The 22500-nt window shown below is 38.8% G+C and overlaps 1 protein-coding gene and 1 non-coding gene across 2 annotated transcripts in view; one reads left to right on the top strand and one right to left on the bottom strand.

Moving 5' to 3' along the window:
• LOC118763449 overlaps window positions 1-22500 on the bottom strand; it is a 48054-nt gene that overhangs the window by 13669 nt on the left and 11885 nt on the right. The gene's annotated exons all lie outside the window — the stretch shown is intronic.
• Trnai-uau lies at window positions 14586-14700 on the top strand. Its single transcript has 2 exons — window positions 14586-14623; window positions 14665-14700. It is a non-coding gene; the product is annotated as a tRNA-Ile (tRNA).

Raw genomic sequence — 22500 nt, 5'->3', positions numbered from 1 at the left:
ATATATATATATATAATATATATATATATAATGGGAAGCTTTATGAAAATAAACAAAAGACGAAGGCAGGTGGAATACAAACAAACAATTGTATTAGTATGGCACTCAGGAATATAAATAAAACAAGTCTTTTACGTTTCGAGCCTACGCTCTTCAACAGAAAGATACACAGAAAAAAAAGACGGAGAGAAACAAGGAGAGGAAAAAATGCGTGCAGAAGCTAGCGAATCAACATGGCGATATATATATATATATATATATATATAAGCACATGCTTCTAGTGAGTTAGGATCTCAGAACAACAGGGCTCTTACCGATGAATTCTCCCTGAGCAAATAAATTATCTTTATTGCTGAAAAGAACGAAACTGCAGTCTAAGAGGAACCGAGTTAGTAAATGTTTTTATCTTCATTTCACTAAATTTATCTAGCTTCTGTGTTTCTAGCACATATTTCGCCTTAATGTACTGATATATGAATAATATATGGCTTGGGCTAGAAATACCAGCGATACTAATTAATTTTATTTTATCGCAATTTGACTTGTTTACATATTTCTCGATAAATTTTGAGCGTTAGACAATATACCAGAAATCCCTAGTTTTGTCGGGACGTTCTGAGTCTGCGCAGTGATCTGATTAGTTAGAGAGAGAAAATCATTAGAAGCACATGCTTCTAGTGAGTTAGGATCTCAGAACAACAGGGCTCTTACCGATGAATTCTCCCTGAGCAAATAAATTATCGAAACTGCAGTCTAAGAGGAACCGAGTTAGTAAATGTTTTTATCTTCATTTCACTAAATTTATCTAGCTTCTGTGTTTCTAGCACATATTTCGCCTTAATGTACTGATATATGAATAATATATGGCTTGGGCTAGATATACCAGCGATACTAATTAATTTTATTTTATCGCAATTTGACTTGTTTACAGATATATATAATATATATATATATATATATATATATATATATATATATATATATATATATTATATATATATATGTATATATATATATATATATATATATTATATATATATATATGTATATATATATAATATATATGTATATATATATATATATATATGTATATATATAGATAGATAGATGGATAGATAGATAGATAGATAGATAGATAGATAGATAGATAGATAGATAGATAGATAGATAGATAGATAGATAGATAGATTTTTATTGCTTGTTTACCCTTTATCGAGATCAGTGACTTTTCGTCATAGGAAAAAGGATATATATATATATTTGCATTGGGATCCATTTCTCATCGACAACCGGTGATTGTCACACGCTGAAACTCGGGTCCGTGTGTATCATGTCAGGTTGGAAATGGAAAGGATGGCTTCCCTTTGCAAATACTGATAGGGCACAGAAAGTGTGTCAATAGCCAGCTGGAGGAGGTGTCCTCCTGGGGCTACAAGCTACAGTAGCATCCACCCGAAGGGTTAGCCACATTTAAATGGCAAATATACTTCACGATATATATATATATCCAAATTGAGGGACTGGAACAGGTAGTATCAAGGCTATATACGTTTCCTATCTGGCAGATCCACCCATGTAATAATTACTCAGCTAACTACTCGTCTGGCCAAATATATCTTAATTATATGAAGATTACATTGTCGTTCGGCAGTCCCAATTGAACTCACTGATGATGTGAATAATTATTTGAATCAAGACTCGATTGAATTAGACATGGCTGCAAAAACGAATACAATAACCCTACAATGATAACTTAGAGAAAATCTATGTATTTCTAACGTTCTGTTTAGTTTTTTATATCAGCTACTGACGAGTACAAATGCAACTGTTACGATTTTCTATTTATTAATATCTGAATCCTTTTGTATGAAACAAATTGTATAATAACATGAAAAAAAAACTATAATCCATTTTAACATCGAATCTCTTCCATTACATAAATATGAATGAATTTGTTGAACTGTGTTTAATAAGTTAAATTACATACTGATTATATATATATACTAGCAGTATCGCCCGGCGTTGCTCGGGTTTGTAAGGGAAATAACTATATAAGCATTTTTAGAGAGTTATAGCCAAAAAACAGCAAAAAATGCATTAAAAATGGAAAACAAATGATGGTAAATTTTTTTTAAAAATCGTTGACTCATCGTAGACATTTTTAGAGAGTTATATAATAGCGAAAAAAATGCATTAAAATGGAAAAAAATGATGGTAAATTTTTTTTTAAATCGTAGACTCATCGTAGACGCGCGCTAATACCCAGAAGGGCTCGATATGAATTACGACTATAAGATACCCGGTTTTGGTTAAACTGCACCGCAAAATGTGGGAGTAGCTAGGAATCTAAATCGTAGGAGACAGACACACAACTTCTCCTTTATATATAAAGATATATATATATATATATATTATATATATATATTATATATATATATATATATATATATAGGATAAAATTTTTCGAAAAAAATTCTATCAATGGTCAGCATATTAAAAAAATACCTTTAAAGGTTAAATTTATAAACAATTTATAAGTAACGGCAAAAGAAAATATTTCTAATGCCAAAATATGTCGAAAATAGACACAACGTCAATAACCATTATAATTCATCACTACAAGCTCGCGTTTATGGTAAGACAACAAAAGAAAGAAAGAGACCTCGATATTGTGTAAATAGAGGAATTTATCTGTAAATGTAATATGTGACAATTATTCGAAACTCGGAGTTTTATCATGGCTACCGAAGAATAATTGTCACATATTACATTTACAGATATATATATATATATATAATAGAAATATTAAAATTACTAAGTCTCTCTAAAGAAGATTACGGCAGCGTTACTGGAAATTAATAGTTATCGCCATACTTATATGGCAGTCTTATAAATATAAGACTAAAGCTGTCGCTGATTAGCTCCAAGAGGCCACCGCCTCAAGCTAGCTATTTGACACACAATCTGCGTCCATTATAAACCTTCGAATGTGTGTATGCGTGTGTGTTTATGTGTGTGAGTGTTTGCGCGCGTGTGCGTATACGTACATATATGTGTGAGTGCTTATGCATCCACACATATATGTTTTTTTTTCACTACCCACAAGGGGCTAAACATAGAGGGGACAAACAAGGACAGACAAAGGGATTAAGTCGATTACATCGACCCCAGTGCGAAACTGGTACTTTATTTATCGACCCCGAAAGGATGAAAGGGAAAGTCGACCTCGGCGGAATTTGAACTCAGAACGTAACGACAGACGAAATACTTATTTCTTTATTACCTACAAGGGGCTAAACACAGAGGGGACAAACAAGGACAGCCATGGGTATTAAATCGATTACATCGACCCCAGTGCGTAACTGGTACTTAATTTATCGACCCCGAAAGGATGAAAGGCAAAGTCGACCTCGGCGGAATTTGAACTCACAACGTAACGGCAGACGAAAGACCTATTTCTTTATTACCCACAAGGGGCTAAACACAGAGGGGACAAACAAGGACAGACATAGGTATTAAGTCGATTGCATCGACCCCAGTGCGTAACTGGTACTTAATTTATCGACCCCGAAAGGATGAAAGGCAAAGTCGACCTCGGCGGAATTTGAACTCACAACGTAACGTAGACGAAATACCGCTAAGCATTTCGCCCGGCGTGCTAACGGTTCTGCCAGCTCGCCGCTAGCACATATATATATTGCCTTTTTCCTTTCGGGAGGCGGGGGTGGGGCGATAAATAAATTGCCAACATAGTGCTGGTACAAGCTGAACTCAAACCTCTTGTTATAGAATTTTCGATTCCTTTCTCTCGCTCGAAGTTAACTAATCGTTCCCCACGCTAACCCTGTTGTCACGTGTTTCCTTCAGCTTTCTTAAATTCATTTAATTACGTTTTTCCCTCCATACTTTTCAACTAAACAAGAATGACTTCTTTCAAAAAGTACTTCCAGGCAAATGTGGCAACAAAACAAGTTATTCCACTTGCTTTCAAAATATTTATACATGTATCAACTAAATGAATTGTCTCAAACATTGGAAATTATTTTTAAGCGTAAATCGCTTTTGCGACATAATTAAATGCAAGAGTTAGCAAGCCGGTTTAGCAGTACCTCTCTTCTTTAACGTTGTCTCTGTCACTCGAGACTTGGTTTTTGCTCAAAATGTCATTCCCTGCAATTCATTCTGCGGTCCTCTTATGTTCTGAGCTGACAGCTAACAAGATGTCTTTTAAGAAAATGAACGAAAACTGTGCTCTCATACTGAGGTGGTATGAACAGCTTTGAACAGCTGGTTTGCACTGATAAGTTCTATTATCTATCACAACATACGAGGCTTTAAATTGGCGATTTCAGAACTTGCTTTAGTTTTATTAGTTGTGCATATGCATGTGTCATGGGAGATGTTGGAATGGCGGGATAGAAAGAGTGTTGAAACAAAAAATAAAAAGTGTTAAAATATAGAACAAAACCTATTTCAATGAAAAAATACAACAAAATATTTCCGTGACATGACAAGTTTTTTGTTGACGCTGAAGACTTGTGGATAATAAAGTAAATACTGAAGAATATCCATGTGTCACTACACCAGGTTGCTTTATGGATTCTTGTTATGTCATAAGCGGTTGTAAATGCTACTTTGTTTTCTATGAGTGATGACGAGTGAAGATATTTAATTTTTGTTTTTAAATATATTCCTTAATATTTATCTTAAAATAAATAATTCTTCCTAATTTTGGCACAAAAACAGTAATTTTGAGAGGAGGGTATAATTCCACAGTACTTGACTGGTACTTTATTTTATCGGCCCCAAAGAATGAAAGGCAATTGACAGAGTTTAAGCTTATAACGTAAAGAGCCAGAAGTGCTGCCAAACATTTTGTCCGATGCGCTGACATCCCTTCCAGGTCACAGGTTCAAGAATAAATAATAATAATAATCCTTTCTGCTATAGGCACAAGGCCTAAAATTTGGAGACGGGGACTAGTCGATTATATCGATCCCAGTATTCAACTGGTACATATTTTATCGACTCCGAAAGGATGAAAAGCAAAGTCGACCTCGGTGGAATTTGACTGGACAGAACGTGAGAAAGAGTGACTGAATGAAGTTGAACAGAAGTGGACGCAACCGGAATAGAAGAAATAAGGTGTGTTTTTAGAAAGTCTCATAAATGGAAAACTCCAGGACTGGACCGGATCCCTAACTTCTGGCTGAATTTTTTGACAGAAGTACACGAAAATCTCGCTGTAACTCTAACTGATATCATTTAGAAACCAAAGTTAATACTTGCCTGGCTGACTGAAGGAACTACCTACCAACTACCAAAAGCTGATGATACAAAACACCCGAAGAATTACTGACCAATAGCATGTCTCAGCACCACTTACAAGATCTTCACATCCATAATATCTGAAAGAATGTACTTTCACAAGCTCAGAAAAGCTGTGAAAGAAATTCCTATGGGTTTAAAGACCAATTACTCATAGACAGAATGGTTTTAGAGAATTGCCAGAGCAAAAACAAGAACCTGAGTACGGCATGGTAGACTATAGAAAAGCGTATAAATAGATACTTAAGGCCCTTGAGATATACATGATCTCATCTGTCATCTCTAAATTCTTAGAAAACAGCATGGCCAAGTGGAACATACGTCTCTTTCTAAACCATAGTAATAGGATTAGCCAATTCAACATCAAACGAGACATCTTTCAAGGTGACTCCCTCTCTCCATTATTTCTTTGCATATTACTGATCCCACTCTCAAATGAATTAAATAACACCGGATATGGACACAAAATTCTTAACAAGATAATAAGCCATCTGTTTTACATCGATGAGCTGAACTGCTTACAAGGAATTACAAAGAACTAGAAGAGCTGCTAATAAATTTTAAAGAGTTTAGCAATGACATCGAAATGAGTTTTGGCCTCGATAAGTTGTCTAATGCAACTTTTGAAAGGGACAAGCTCAGACAAACAACGTCCATTAAATTAGATATCGACACTACCATCAAGGAATTTTACCCCCAAAGAAACATGTAAATATCTAGGAGAAAACAAAAAAACATAGCATAAGTTATGCTTCTATGAAGTCAAAATGCTGATGTAGACAAAGCAACACCCTATCAGTGGTTGAGAAGTTCAGAATTGAAAGCAGAGAATTGAAATCAAAGCTTCTTTATAGGAATTACCAAGCTAACGATGTTCAAAGTGGTGCTGATCCAAAATGCAGATTCTGCAACTCATTTGACGAAACAACAGATCATCTCGTTTCGGGCTGTCCTGTGCTAACACCAAACGAATATAAAAGTCGCCATGATAGGGTAGGACAGTATTTAAATTAGAAATATGTAAGCACTACAAAATCGACACTCATGCTACTTGGTATGAACACCGTCCTTGAGACAGTGTTTGAAGGTAAAAACGTCGTCATCCTCTAGGATTTTCCAGTCAACACTGACAATCCATGCTAATCAACGAGATATGTTATTATTGTAGACTAACAGATGTAAATATCCCCACTAACAAAAATATATCTGTAGACAAATTGGACAAGCTTAGTAAGTATGAGGACCTGGAAATTGAAATCCAAAAGATATAGCATCTTAAAGCAAAAGCTGTCCTTGTTATTGTAGGTGCCCTAAAAAAAAGGAGATAGTTAGAAACATCTAGGCAACATCCCAGAAGAACCATATCTCAGAGAAATCCAAGAGATTGTGCTGACAAGTACTTCCATATCTTTAGAAAAACCCTATCAATTTAAATGTTCGTGTAGCATTATATGAATATATTTCTGTACTGCCCGTTCCATTTCCCTTTCCCAAGCTTTCAGTCATATTTCAATATCGCTTAACCTTCACTTGCCCTAGGAGGCTGGGTGGCTTGGCAAGAGATTGTGTCAAACATGTAGATATAAATAATAATAATAATAATAATAATAATAATAATAATAATAATAATAATAATAATAATAATAAATGCCCTCATGCAATACCAGGCACTGGCTCTCATAGCTTCTAATCTTAACTGATTGGAAGTGTCATCATGTACATATATTGTCTTTTGTTTTGGTATAAAAGATGGGCTACAGCAAATATTCTGCTCAACACCATAGATTTGCCTGTCAGTTGTTTGACCTTACCAATTGAGCATGTCCCTTGGTGGCTGCTGATATATACATATCTGATATGTAGAAGTAGTGGGGGTGCATCACAGTTATATGTTGAGAGGAATTCTTTGAGGTTTGAATAATTCACCTCTGGAAGCATGGGTGTTTCGTTAAAAGTCCTTAAACATACTTTATTTAGGGAACTTTTGAGCGGGGTGGGCTCAAAATTCTAACTGGGCCCCACCTGCAAGGGTCATGCGCTGTTTTATCTTGATATGAGATTACCATGTCGCGCATATATCGTTGCGATGCATGATGGCCTATAGTCATTAACAAGTGGAAAGGCTTTTAACTATAGCAAAACAGTTCCGTGACGATACTGGAATGGAGTCGGCTTAAATAACTGTGCTAAAGCGTTATTATTTAAGAGAGGAGGCGCAATGACCCAGTGGTTAGGGCAGCGGACTCGCGGTCGTAGGATCGCGGTTTCGATTCCCAGACCGGGCGTTGTGAGTGTTTATTGAGCGAAAACACCTAAAAGTTCCACGAGGCTCCGGCAGGGGATGGTGGTGATCCCTGCTGTACTCTTTCACCACAACTTTCTCTCACTCTTACTTCCTGTTTCTGTTGTTTCTATTTCAAAGGGCCGGCCTTGTCACTCTCTGTGTCACGCTGAATATCCCCGAGAACTACGTTAAGGGTACACGTGTCTGTGGAGTGCTCAGCCACTTACACGTTAATTTCACGAGCAGGCTGTTCCGTTGATTCGGATCAACCGGAACCCTTGTCGTCGTAACCGACGGAGTGCTTCCATCCCATTTAAGAGAAAACTCTTGAAAACATAAAACTTACGGATAGACAAGTCTACCACGGATCTTGAAAAAAAATTAGAAATATTTAAGTGTGAGTAAAGGGGTGGGGTGACATCTAGCACTCACAAATGTATAAAAAAATTACGTAGAGAATATTATCGTAGAATTAGAGCTATTCTAAAGAACGAAGTAAATTTGAGAAACAGGATTGATGCAACCAACATCTTAACTAAGCTAATTGTGACCTACAGGCGCAGGAGTGGCTGTGTGGTAAGTAGCTTGCTAACCAACCACATGGTTCCGGGTTCAGTCCCACTGCGTGGAATCTTGGGCAAGTGGCTTCTGCTATAGCCCCGCGCCGACCAATGCCTTGTGAGTGGATTTGGTAGACGGAAACTGAAAGAAGCCTGTCGTATATATGTATATATATATATGTGTGTGTTTGTGTGTCTGTGTTTGTCCCCCTAGCATTGCTTGACAACCGATGCTGGTGTGTTTACGTCCCCGTCACTTAGCGGTTCGGCAAAAAGAGACCGATAGAATAAGTACTGGGCTTACAAAAAGAATAAGTCCTGGGGTCGAGTTGCTCGACTAAAGGCGGTGCTCCAGCATGGCCGCAGTCAAATGACTGAAACAAGTAAAAGAGTAAAAGAGTAAAAGAGTACAGCTTTAATATAAAATAATGGCCAATCAATGAGATCAGTAAATCTGACACAAAAGTACGCAAGTTTCTTACAATGCGTCACTTGCATTACGTGAAAGCAGACGTAGACAGACTATTCATTCCTCGAAAGGATGGAGAATGTGGATTGATGCAGCCGCAACTGCTCTTAAAGACAGCAACCATAGGGCTGGTCACCTATTTAAAATCAATGAATGGATACTTAAGCTTGTCTGCAAGTGAGAAAGTAACAAGAAACTGTGCTAAATATCAAAAGCAGATAAATATGTAAAGGAATTAAAAATCACCGAGGGAGGCCCAACTAGATTGAACAGAACCCACTGTAATAGCAAAACGGATGAAAATACTGACTAAATCAAACGGAATCTTAGAGCTGAGAAATAGTTGGAAAAGTAAAGCATTACATAAGAATACGCTGCAAGGGTCAGTGATCCTGATGTTGATACAAACATGGAAGCACTCCGTCGGTTACGACGACGAGGGTTCCGGTTGATCCGAATCAACGGAACAGCCTGCTCGTGAAATTAACGTGTAAGTGGCTGAGCACTCCACAGACACGTGTACCCTTAACGTAGTTCTCGGGGATATTCAGCGTGACACAGAGAGTGACAAGGCCGGCCCCTTGAAATACAGGTACAACAGAAACAGGAAGTAAGAGTGAGAGAAAGTTGTGGTGAAAGAGTACAGCAGGGTTCACCACCACCCCCTGCCGGAGCCTCGTGGAGCTTTTAGGTGTTTTCGTTCAATAAACACTCACAACGCCCGGTCTGGGAATCGAAACCGTGATCCTACGACCGCGAGTCCGCTGCCCTAACCACTAGGCCATTGCGCCTCCACTGATACAAACATAACCCATTAATGACTGGCTGCATCTGGACTTAAACCAGAAATAGACAGCTTCATTATAGCTTTCTAATTTTTTTGGCACAAGGCCAGAAATTTTGAAGGATGTAGGAAGTTAACTACATCGACCCCAGTGCTCAACTGGTACTTATTTTATCGACCCCGAGATGACAAAAGGCAAAGTCGACCTCAGTGAAATTTGAACTCAGAACATAAAGACATTTTGCCCTGTATGCTAACGATTCTGCCATCCCGCCGTTTTAATAATAACTGTTTCAAATTTTGCCCAAAGGGCAGCAGTTTTGGGGGAAGGTATGAGTCGATTACATCGACCCCAGAGTTCAACTGGTACTTATTTTATCAACCCCGTAAAGATGAAATGTAAAGTCGATCTCGGCAGAATTCGAACTCAGGACGCAGCGACGGGCGAAACACCGCTAAGCATTTCGTCCGGCGCGCTAACAATTCTGCCAGCTCTCCGTTTTAATGATAATAATAATAATCCTTTCTACAATAGGTACAAGGCCTGAAATTTGGTGGGAGGGGACTAGTCGATTACAAAAACCCCGCTAGTACTTAATTGATCGACCCCGAAACGATGGAAGGCAAAGTCGACCTCGGCGGAATTTGAACTCAAAACATGAAGAAGGGCGAAATGCCTTTAAGCATTTTACCCAGCGTGATGATGATTCTGCCAGATCGCCGCTTCCCCAAGAAGAGAAGAGAAAAAATAGACATATACAATCCTCTTAAGCGCGAACTACCACTTCTACAGGAAATGAAGAAAGTGAAGATAGCGCCAATTATTGTTGGGTCCTTGGTATTAAAAGGCATCAAGAGGAATATAAAGGAAATCGGAATAGCATGCCCAGTAGAACTGTTACCAAAGATTTTGCCTCTTTGGCATGGCCAGAATAATCAGAAAAGTATTAGTTGAAAAGAGCAAATAGCATGGTACCATAGGCTGCAGGTAGCAAGTCCGCTACGCATAAAGGAGTCCATGAGTTCCAACAAAACCCAAGTTTAAAAAAAAAAAAAAAAAAATAATAATAATAATAATAATAATAATAATAATACTAACGATAATGATTTCAAATTTTTGCCTCACGTGCAGTGTGGGCGTGGGGATTAAGTCGATTACATCAACCCCAGTGTGTAGCTAGTACTTATTTAATCGATCCCGAAAGAATGAAAGGTTAAGTCGACATCGGCGGAATTTGAACTCAGAACGTAGCAGTAGACGAAATACGGCCAAGCATTTCGTCCGGCGTGCTAATAATAATAATAATAATAATAATAATAATATAATAATAATATAATATAATAATAATAATATAATAATAATAATAATAATAATAATAATAATAATAATAATAAAATATTCAGACAAATACATAACAAAAACACCAGGACTTACAAACACATATAACATACAGAAAATTGCACTACTAGGCACTGCACACATCCTACGCAGAACACTTTCCATACAATAACCATCAGAGCATCACAACAAATCACCCAAGGCACACAGAGCTGCGCTCGGTAGTGAAGTGAAAGCACGCTATAAAAATAAAACTACTGAATAATAATAATAATAATAATAATAATAATAATAATAATAATAATAATAATAATTCCTTTGAAATTTGTAATAAGAAGAATTTCGAACATGCGAACATGCGAACAGTAAAGGTCGTGCCCGTAATAATTGATGAGTAGGGAACAGTAAGCTAAATATAGACAAATGGCTGAAGTAGAATGAAATAGAATGCCTGGTAAAGGCTCCTGTAGAAAGTTTATCTCTTAGGAACAGCAAGGATTATCGGAAGGGTTCTAAGCACTCGAAAGACTGTTGAAAACTTGTGGAAATCTAAAGTTACAGGTAGTAACCCGCTATCCACATAATTCCTACCAGGAATAAGACCGAACCTGAACCAAACCAAACCATAATAATAATAATAATAATAATAATAATAATAATAATAATAAAGACCTGGAAATAGAGGTAACTACAAAGACCTGGAAATAGAGGTAACTACAAAGACCTGGAAATAGAGGTAACTACAAAGACCTGGAAATAGAGGTAACACAAAGACCTGGAAATAGAGGTAACACAAAGACCTGGAAATAGAGGTAACTACAAAGACCTGGAAATAGAGGTAACTACAAAGACCTGGAAATAGAGGTAACTACAAAGACCTGGAAATAGAGGTAACACAAAGACCTGGAAATAGAGGTAACACAAAGACCTGGAAATAGAGGTAACTACAAAGACCTGGAAATAGAGGTAACTACAAAGACCTGGAAATAGAGGTAACTACAAAGACCTGGAAATAGAGGTAACTAGAATGTGGAATCTGAAAACAGAAACAATTCCTATCATAGTAGGTGCATTAGGCATGATAAAAAAATATTCAGACAAATACATAACAAAAACACCAGGACTTACAAACACATATAACATACAGAAAATTGCACTACTAGGCACTGCACACATCCTACGCAGAACACTTTCCATACAATAACCATCAGAGCATCACAACAAATCACAGCACATACCCAAGGCACACAGATCTGTGCTCGGTAGTGAAGTGAAAGCACGCTATAAAAATAAAACTACTGAATAACAATAATAATAATACTTTCTACTATAAACACAGAGCCCAATATTTTTGGAACTAGTTTAAGGGACTAGTTTCTACCTTTAAGTACCACTTGAGCACCCCAATGCTCACTGGTACTTAAGCGCAGAAGTCGTGAAAATTCAAAGGAGGGTCCAGTACTTGACTGGTATTTTATTTTATGGAACCCGAAAGGATTAAAGGCAAAGTTGACTTCGGCGGCATTTAAACTCAGAACGTATAGAATCAAGAAATACCTATTTCTTTATTACCCACAAGGGGCTAAACACAGAGAGGACAAACAAGGACAGACATAGGTATTAAGTCGATTACATCGACCCCAGTGCGTAACTGGTACTTAATTTATCGACCCTGAAAGGATGAAAGGCAAAGTCGACCTCGGCGGAATTTGAACTCACAACGTAACGCAGACGAAATACCGCTAAGCATTTCGCCCGGCGTGCTAACGTTTCTGCCAGCTCGCCGCCTTATAATCAAGAAATACCGCTAAGCAATTTTTTCGACTCGCGAACGGTTTTGCGAGCTCTATTTTTTGCCTTCATAATAATGGTTTCAGATTTTGGTAAGGCCAGAAACTTTAAGGGAGAGATTAAGTGGAGTACATCGGCCCCAGAATCCAGTCGATACTTATTTTAATTGGGGCAAATGCCTCCCGTCCTGCTCTTACACAGCACAAGATTTCAGCATTGCAAATCTCGACAAACCTTTACGGTCTGTTCCAAGTAGACACCTCCGCATATTATGTTTCCCACCACTATTCGATTGCGTGCTACGTTTTCGGGCTGCGTGCATTTTGTTTTAATGCGGTTTATTGTGTGGCCTACTGCTGCTTTCTGTTTGTTCAGCTCCATCAGGATGGTCCGCAACTGGTTTGAGGTATCTTCGATGGGCACGGTATAGTCAGTATTCGAGGTGTGTTAATTACTCGCCGTTGATGTTGATGTTGATGTCGCCTTTCCAATCATTTCTCTGATGGATGGAAGCACTCCGTCGGTTACGACGACGAGGGTTCCGGTTGATCCGAATCAACGGAACAGCCTGCTCGTGAAATTAACGTGTAAGTGGCTGAGCACTCCACAGACACGTGCACCCTTAACGTAGTTCTCGGGGATATTCAGCGTGACACAGAGAGTGACAAGGCCGGCCCCTTGAAATACAGGTACAATAGAAACAGGAAGAGTGAGAGTGAGAGAAAGTTGTGGTGAAAGAGTACAGCAGGGATCACCACCATCCCCTGCCGGAGCCTCGTGGAGCTTTTTAGGTGTTTTCGCTCAATAAACACTCACAACGCTCGGTCTGGGAATCGAAACCGCGATCCTATGACCGCGAGTCCGCTGCTCTAACCACTGGGCCATTGCGCCTCCACTTTTCTCTGATGAGACGTGTAATGAAGAGCTTTGGAGTGATTATATCTCCTTGTTTAACACTATTCATGACTGGAACTGCTACAGGTAAGGGCAGCAGAGATGTATCGTTGGTACATCTCATATTCGCTTCGTCTGAGATGTTTGATGCATTGACTTCTACTATCTCCAGACACTTCAAAAGAGCACTCACCTTGACGTTATCGAAGGCATTTTCATAATCTATGAATGCGATGCAAAGAGACAACTGATACTCTTTCGCCTACTCAAGGAGCTGTGTTTGAGTGAGTATGTGGTCTAGCGTTCTTCCGAAAACCTACTTGCTCCCTAGATTGTTAGTTGTTGAAATGTTTCGATTATCTGCTATGACCATTGTAATAGCTTATGTCAAAAAAAAAAGGAGCACTCCGTCGGTTACGACGATGAGGGTTCCAGCTGATACGATCAACGGAACAGCTTGCTCGTGGAATTAACGTGCAAGTGGCTGAGCATTCCACAGACACGTGTACCCTTAACGTAGTCCTCGAGGAGATTCAGCGTGACACAGGGTGTGACAAGGCTGGCCCTTTGAAATACAGGTACAACAGAAACAGGAAGAAACAGTGAGAGAATGTTGTGGTGAAAGAGTACAGCAGGGTTCACCACCACCCGCTGTAGGAGCCTTGTGAAGCTTTAGGTGTTTTCGCTCAATAAACACTCACAATGCCCGGTCTGGGAATCGAAACCGCGATCCTACGACCGCGAGTCCGCTGCCCTAACCACTGGGCCATTGCGTCTCCACAATAGCTTATGTCATAGATAGTTAATAGATGTGAAACAAGCGAAACATAGGGCGATACCTTCTCGGATCTTCTCTATCATCCTTCTTATAAACCAAGATGATATTCGACTCCTTCCACAACGAGGTGAGTTTTCCCTTTTTCAAATATTTATGACATAGAATAAAAATTTTCCACAGCTGCTCTCCTCCACTGTTTAACACTTTTTTGTTACATCATCTTTTCTAGGGACTTTATTTTTCTTCATCGGTATTAAAACATTCTCCGTTTCACTAACCAGAATGAGTAGCACTTCCTACATTTGTGACATTTGTCACCTTTGGTTTAAAAAGATTGTTGCAAAATGTTTCACAAGCTGCCCCGGTGGCACAATCGGTTAGCGCGCCGTACTTATAGACAGTACCTTCCTTGTGTTTCAAACCACAAGACGGAAGTTATGCGGAGGTTGTGAGTTCGAGCCTCACCCGGGGCACAATTTTTTTAGGCGCAGGAGTGGCTGTGTGGTAAGTAGCTTGCTAACCAGCCACATGGTTCCGGGTTCAGTCCCACTGCGTGGCACCTTGGGCAAGTGTCTTCTGCTCTAGCCTCGGGCCGACCAATGCCTTGTGAGTGGATTTGGTAGACGGAAACTGAAAGAAGCCTGTCGTATATATGTATATATATATAAGTGTGTGTGTCTATGTTTGTGTGTCTGTGTTTGTCCCCCCAGCATTGCTTGACAACCGATGCTGGTGTGTTTACGTCCCCGTCACTTAGCGGTTCGGCAAAAGAGACCGATAGAATAAGTACTGGGCTTACAAAGAATAAGTCCCGGAGTCGAGCTGCTCGACTAAAGGCGGTGCTCCAGCATGGCCGCAGTCAAATGACTGAAACAAGTAAAAGAGTAAAAAAGTATATCTCTTTCACCGTCCTTTTGTCTGTCACTGTGAGTCATTGTTCTTAAGTGCTTTCACCTCTGATTTGAATATAATGCCTTCTTTCAATGTATACTTCCTGAAATTCATTCTAGATGTCTTATAAACTTGCAGAGAACGGAACACTCAAGGTGACCTTCCATGTTCCTTTTTATAGTCGTCTGTTTCTCTAATATTTTCCATGATCCCTCCGAGATTCTCCCATTTGACTTCTGCAGGATTCTTGCTTTCTACTTGCATGTTTTCATTTTTTAGATTAATTTTCATCACAATATTCATCAATTTCTTCAGGTTAACTCTAAGTTTCCTTCTTGATATTATCCTGCAACTATGTCTCATGAAAGACGATATATATATATGTGTGTGTGTGTGTGTGTGTGTGTGTGTGTGTGTGTGTGAGTGTGTGTGTGTGTGTGTGCATGCATATATGTATATGTGTGTGTGCGCGCGTGTGTCTGTATATGTATAGAAATACGTAACGGTACAATCAACAATCAAGGTGTAGGTAGTTAGAAGACTTTTAGCAGTCTGTAGATGGCAAAAAAAAACCCCCCAATTTATAGGAACAATTCCGTTTTATTGACATAGAAGGTTGTAAATGTCTCGGATCTGTGTGGTTTTCGTCACTGTTAAAAATTATATTTTAAAAATGTTTCAATGTACCATGATCACCATCATCCATGTCAAGTGTCGCACTATACGATGTTGTGGCCATCACGATGTCTTGCCATCTTCTCCTGCCTTCTACCCCACGGACAGCTGAGAATAAAGACAATCTTGTGACTGCAATGTCTTTCAGCCAAGAAGTTGGTTCTTCATCGAGATATTCCAATGCCGTTTACTCCCTAATTTCGTGGATGGCGATCTTCGCACGTAGCCAGCAATGGCCACCACCGGTGTTGAATGGCGTTATGACTGAGACATCCTGAAGTATCACTTGTCAAACTTCATTCCTGGGTGTTTGATGTTAATAATAACTGTTTCAAATTTTGCCACAAGGGCAGCAGTTTGGGGGGAGGGGAAGGTATGAGTCGATTACATCGACCCCAGAGTTCAACTGGTACTTATTTTATCAACCCCTTAAAGATGAGATGTAAAGTCGATCTCGGCAAAATTCGATCTCAGGACGCAGCGACGGGCGAAACACCGCTAAGCATTTCGTCCGGCGCGCTAACAATTCTGCCAGCTCTCCGTTTTAATGATAATAATAATAACCCTTTCTACAATAGGTACAAGGCCTGAAATTTGATGGGAGGGGACTAGTCGATGAGAAAACCCCCACTAGTACTTAATTTATCGACCCCGAAAGGATGGAAGGCAAAGTCTACCTCGGCGGAATTTGAACTCAGAACATGAACACGGGCGAAATGCTGTTAAGCATTTTACCCAGCGTGCTGATGATTCTGCCAGTCATTCCTGGGTGTTTGATGTAATCTGTTTCCATGACTTTTCATGGACATGCAGTTCTCGATGTAAAGTATTGGGTTGTCCGGAAAGTTCGTGCCGATTTATAGTAGCTTACCTTTCGACTTATTTTAGAACATAGTTGAGTCCATAAAATAGGATTTGACTACACCTCCAATTAGAGCACAGTTTAAGCTATCTTTACGTGGAAGAAGGTTTATGTTCCTATAACCTGTGTTAATTCTGTAACCCTTTAAAATGAAAAAAAGTTCATTTTCAGCACTTGATGCTTTGGGAACCAGGCAAAAATTGCTGCAGCTCGGCTGGGATGTGTTACCCTACCCTCCATATTCACCAAATATTGTTCCTTCGGATTGCCACTTATTCAGGTCTCTGCAGAATAGTCTTAAAGGTAAAAATTTCAATTCCTTGGATGACGTAAAAAGATACCTTGATGAATTCTTTGCCATGAAACCACCTCAGTTCTGGGAAGAGGGTATTTTCAAGTTAAAGGAAAGATGGAGACGCATTGCGCAACAAAATGGTTCATATTTGGTTGATTAAAAATGTAATGGCAAGTATTTATTGACCTTTTTCTTTTCTTGAAAAATCGGCACGAACTTTCCGGACAACTCAATATTTTCGTTAAATTTGTCCTTTTTCATTTCTTCTTCCAATTAGAATTTTCACTTTGTTCCTCGCCCAACTTTTGCTCTGAAATCTCCCATCACGGCAGCTCAAATGAATTTGAAGGTTATCACTTTTTCAAGGTCGCCATAGAATTCCTCCATTTATGTTCCTCACTGTTAACTGTAGAAGCATAAGGCTGGTTGATTGAGTGTGACATTTCCTTGGAGACGAAGGTTTGTACACCGATACGAGAGGAAGACAAAATGTATGATAGGGTTTTAGACGAGTATTCTTTACTTAGAATGAGGAGGCGCAATGGCCCAGTAGTTAGGGCAGCGGACTCGCGGTCATAGGATCGCGGTTTCGATTCCCAGACCGGGCGTTGTGAGTGTTTATTGAGCGAAAACACCTAAAGCTCCACGAGTCTCCGGCAGGGGATGGTGGTGATCCCTGCTGTACTCTTTCACCACAACTTTCTCTCACTCTTACTTCCTGTTTCTGTTGTACCTGTATTTCAAAGGGCCGGCCTTGTCACTCTCTGTGTCACGCTGAATATCCCCGAGAACTACGTTAAGGGTGCACGTGTCTGTGGAGTGCTCAGCCACTTACACGTTAATTTCACGAGCAGGCTGTTCCGTTGATTCGGATCAACCGGAACCCTCGTCGTCGTAACCGACGGAGTGCTTCCATCCACTTATAATGAAATCTCCTGCCCCTCGAATTAACCATGTAAACGACACTTTCGTTTATCCATCTCGCAATTAATTCTTCTTTTCTATGTGATTCGCAGAGTCTTAGCTAGTCACATATGATATCCCCACCACCCCACTAAACGGGTCCGTAGCAGGTAATCACATTTTGCCGACTGAGTGGACTAGAATAATGTGAAATAAAGCATTTTTCTCAAGAACATAATGCATCGCTCGGTTCAGGAATCGAATTCAACATCTTACGATCATGAGTCCAATACCCTGACCACTAAGCCTTGCACTCTTATACCATTAGATGACTCATATCAGGGTTTTTTAGTCAATGATCTGCAGCTGAAAACGCACGAGGCAAAATTTATAATCCAATTCCTTAATGACTTACATGTGCCTGAGATTCTTAACAGCCGCAAGGCGGTCCGATTGACCTTTAGGTGACTAGATCAGGTGACTAAATCAACCAACCAACCAACTAACCAACTAACCAATCTCTCTCACTCTCTTTCACTCTTCTTTCTCTCTTTCACTCCTTCTCTCTCTCTCTCATATATATATACTATTTTACTTGTTTCAGTCATTTGACTGCGGCCATGCTGGAGCACCGCCTTTAGTCGAGCAAATCGACCCTGGGACTTATTCTTTGTAAGCCCAGTACTTATTCTATCGGTCTCTTTTGCCGAACCGCTAAGTGACGGGCACGTAAACACACCAGCATCGGTTGTCAAGCAATGCTAGGGGGACAAACACAGACACACAAACATATAAACACACACACACACACACACACACATATATATATATATATATATATATATATATATATATATACATATATACGACGGGCTTCTTTCAGTTTCCGTCTACCAAATCCACTCACAAGGCATTGGTCGGCCCGGGGCTATAGCAGAAGACACTCGCCCAAGATGCCACGCAGTGGGACTGAACCCGGAACCATGTGGTTGGTTAGCAAGCTACTTACACACACACGTGTGTGTATGTGTAGACAACTTAAGCATTTGCCGACTGTCAAGAGAGAGCTCTGACTGCACAAACTTTCCAAAGTGAATAGAACTCTAACTTTCTCATGAAAAGTTCTTTCATGTACTAAATGAAATTGTTTTCCAATATGTATAGCATTGCCCAGTTTCTGGTGCATTGTGCTTCTAATAGGGGTTCAATATCTGGAGCTTATTTCGTAATTTAAGCCTGTAAATGTCATATATTTACGTAAACCTTCCTCACAGAGAGAAAAAAAAAATTAGTCAGGATATGAACTTCGCACCGAGCTCCCTCGCTTTCCGGGGTGTTTAGGGCCAAGGAAATGATTGGTTGGTGGCAAAAATTCAAAAGTATCCTCGATGCTGTCGCGGACTGTTAATTCTAGTATATTAAATAAGCCCACAGGGTAAGTAAAAGTGAGAAAAACTTTGTTGCATTTGAAATCTTTAAGACTTGAAATTTCTCTAATTTTTAAAGTATCTTGTAAATAAATGAGTAGAAACTGTGATGTCGAAATGTTAACCAATAATGGAAATAATAATCATTCTTATAACGTGTGGAAAGTGGAGTGCTTTGGGCTCTGTGCTTGTAGTAGAAAGTATCATTATTATTATTATTATTATTATTATTATTATTGTTATTGTTGTTGTTGTTGTTGTTGTTGTTGTTGTTTTTGTTGTTGTTATTGTTGTTGTTGTTGTTGTATTTAGGAATGGTCATTTTGCCAGTTTAGCCAATAAAAACACACGCACTATATATTTGGTGTTACTTTGCTTCAGCGTTATTAATTTTTTACATTAACCTTAATCTTATTTCGGCCATTACACGAACGTATATAAACAGGAGATACAAATATTGCAGGCACTCCCCCCCCCCACACACACATACACTAACTAAACATAGACACACATAGAGATATACGCATGCGCAAATGAAGACACATACAATAGAAATACAAAATACAAAATGGCTGACCGTTAGTAAGGAGAGACACACAAATAAGAAAGAAGAAAGCAAAAGACCACTGATGCGATCACAGGAGTGTGTCGAAAGAACTCTGGCTCGAAATAAGATTAAGATTAATGTAAAAAATTAATAACGCTGTGTTTTATTGGCTAAACTGGCAAAATGACCATTCCTAAATACAACAATATCTGTTTCAACACACGATTTCACATCAAAAATCTTGCAAAACAAATATATAAACGTTATTATTATTATTATTATTATTATTATTATTATTATTATTATTATTATTATCATTAAAATATTATTATTATTAATTAAATCTCAGAATGAGATTGAAACAGTAATCGCTCGATAATGTAAAGTATAGAAGCCATCTTATCATGGCTAACCACATAGGGGAGGGGGTGTTGCTGTAGCTTTATAGTCCCAAGAGATCGTCGTCTCTAGCTGGCTTTAGACACCATATCAGTGCCCTTGAAATATTTGCAAATACTTCAAGGGCACTGATATGGTGTCTAAAGCCAGCTAGAGACGACGATCTCTTGGGGCTATAAAGCTACAGTAACACCCCCTCCCCTATGTGGTTAGCCATGATAAGATGGCTTCTATACTTTACATTATTATTATTATTATTATCATTATCATTATCATTATTATTATTATTATTATATTATTATTATTATTGTTTTCTCTTTTTCACAGGTTTTGTTGGAACTCCTGGTGTCTTGCATGCATAGCGGGCTTACTATCTGCATCCTACGGTACCATGCTATTAGTTCTTTTCAGCTACTAAATACTTTCCGGATTATTCTGGCCGTGCGAAGGAGGCAAACCTTTTGTAACCGTTCTACTGGGCACTGTATTCCAATTTCTTTTATATTCCTCTTGATGTCTTCTGATACTGGTCCCAAGAACCCAGCAATCTCACATACAAATTTTAGAAATGCCATGTACGCAATGATAAGGAAATTACAGTAAAAGTAGTTGCGATGAGCCCCAACTTATATGATACTAAATCTGTACCAGTCATAACCTAAGGGATTTCGAACATTGTCATATGAACACCCTAGGTACTTACTCTTTTACTCTTTTACTCTTTTACTTGTTTCAGTCATTTGACTGCGGCCATGCTGGAGCACCGCCTTTAATCGAGCAACTCGACCTCGGGACTTATTCTTTTGTAAGCCCAGTACTTATTCTATCGGACTCTTTTTGCCGAACCGCTAGGTAACGGGGACATAAACACACCAGCATCGGTTGTCAAACAATGCTAGGGGGACAAACACAGACACACAAACACACACACGCATATATATATATACATATATACGACGGGCTTCTTTCAGTTTCCGTCTACCAAATCCACTCACAAGGCTTTGGTCGGCCCGAGGCTATAGTAGTAGACACTTGCCCAAGGTACCACGCAGTGGGACTGAACCCGGAACCATGTGGTTGATAAACAAGCTACTTACCACACAGCCACTCTCGCTTTATCAACAGGCTCATAAATAAAAAGATCATGTAGACATTCAGCATTTTGACATTCTACCCGAAAGAAATTGGCCAATGGCAAACCTGTAATACTCAAAATGCAGTCCAGCTACGGTTAGTGTTAGCTACTGAAATATAGTTATTAAGATGGCAAAACTTAGGGGCTCCGGAAACTGAAGTCTTCTAAATCTAATGTACATGTTTCTTGGCGAGACTGGTGCTCTGGATAGAATTGCATCCTGTCTTTTTGTGAATCCAGTGAGATCAGTAGTCTTCATGTAATGGGGCAACGCGGTTGATCAAAATTATGCCGTAGCTCTGCACACACACACACACACACACACACATACACACACACACACACACACACACTCACACACACATCTATCTATCTATCTATCTATTTCTTTATATAAACCTGTGTGTATGTATGTATGTATGTATGTATGTATGTATGTATGTATGTATACACACATACAGATACATTTTGATTTTGCTATCTACATTCCAGCGATGGGGCTTTGTATCTTTGTTAGAAACCAGCTCCTTCCTCAGAGAAAGAATTTATATAATTAAAAGTAGAAGAGAACATACAAACATACATACGTAAATACATGCATAGATACATACATACATACATACATACATACATAAATACACAAATACACACACGCGCACACATATACATCTAAAAATATCCCTCTGTATATGCATGTACGTACGTATGTATGTATGCATGGATGCATGCATGTATGTATGCATGTATGTATGTATGTATGTATGTATGTATGTATGTATGTATGTATGTATGTATGTATGTATGTATGTATGTATGATGCATGTATGTATGAATGCATATGTATGTTTATATGCTCTCTTCAACTTTTAATTATTGGAATTCTTTCTTTGAGGAAGGAGCTGGTTTCTAACAAACATACAAAGCCCCATCGTTGGAACAAAATCAATGTCACATTTTAAACTTGAGAAATGTCTTGTATATCTTTATTGTTCCACAGTATTTGTAATGTGCTAGTTGTTTTTTTCTTCTTTTTTCTGAAAACCCTAGCTTATCCAGATTGTCACTTAGGCATTTACTGACAAAACCAAGTACACTGATTATTATCGGTATAAATGAAAATTTATAATCTGGATATAGAA

This window comes from Octopus sinensis, linkage group LG5, assembly GCF_006345805.1.
Source record: "Octopus sinensis linkage group LG5, ASM634580v1, whole genome shotgun sequence".
Classification (NCBI taxonomy): domain Eukaryota; kingdom Metazoa; phylum Mollusca; class Cephalopoda; order Octopoda; family Octopodidae; genus Octopus; species Octopus sinensis.
This window is presented reverse-complemented; position numbering and strand designations above follow the sequence as displayed.